A 722-nucleotide genomic window follows, 5' to 3' on the forward strand; every position below is an offset into this window, starting at 1 on the left:
CTCTCTCTATTGGTATTATTATTATTATTATATAGGAAATGGTAGAGTTACTCTTTCGAGTTTTACAGTTTATACTTTTTATAATAAAAATTTGATAATAATGTTATAATTTTTTGTGACTGTAATAATGACTAACTTACTAAACGCTAAGGTCAGGATACTTTAAAAAGTAAATTGTCATTACGTGTTACTTATTGAAAAAAGTAGTAATGAGTAACATCGTAAAGTTAGTTTGTTATACATTAAAAAGTAATGAGATACAAGTCGCAACTGTTGCAATTTGTTATTTTTTTTAGTAATAAATGACTTTTCTAACTCGCTATAAATAACTATTGACCATTCCAAACTTGGATGTTACATTATTATCATAAAAAAATTTACAACGTCATTACCAAATTGCTACAATAAGGTATTATAACTAAGTAACTAAGTAACGACAATTATAGTAACTAATTACTTCTATTCCTTGATATTATATAATACAAAAGAGAACTTTTATTCGTTATGAAGAAATATGTATAACAAACATATGTTGGAACATACAAAAATACATATATATTAGATTTTTCATTCTAATTAGGAATTTTGCTAGACTCTGTATTTATATTAATTCTTTTAATATAAAAAAATAGATAACAACACATTGATTCTTTACACAAAAATTATATGAATACACTGAATTGATTATTTATATCAATTATTTTATTATATAATTATTATTT

General features: G+C 22.0%; 1 protein-coding gene across 3 annotated transcripts in view; it reads left to right on the forward strand.

Moving 5' to 3' along the window:
• LOC108686716 (ammonium transporter Rh type A) overlaps nt 1–722 on the forward strand; it is a 15843-nt gene that overhangs the window by 11044 nt on the left and 4077 nt on the right. The gene's annotated exons all lie outside the window — the stretch shown is intronic.

Source organism: Atta colombica, unplaced genomic scaffold, assembly GCF_001594045.1.
Source record: "Atta colombica isolate Treedump-2 unplaced genomic scaffold, Acol1.0 scaffold189, whole genome shotgun sequence".
In the NCBI taxonomy this organism is placed as follows: domain Eukaryota; kingdom Metazoa; phylum Arthropoda; class Insecta; order Hymenoptera; family Formicidae; genus Atta; species Atta colombica.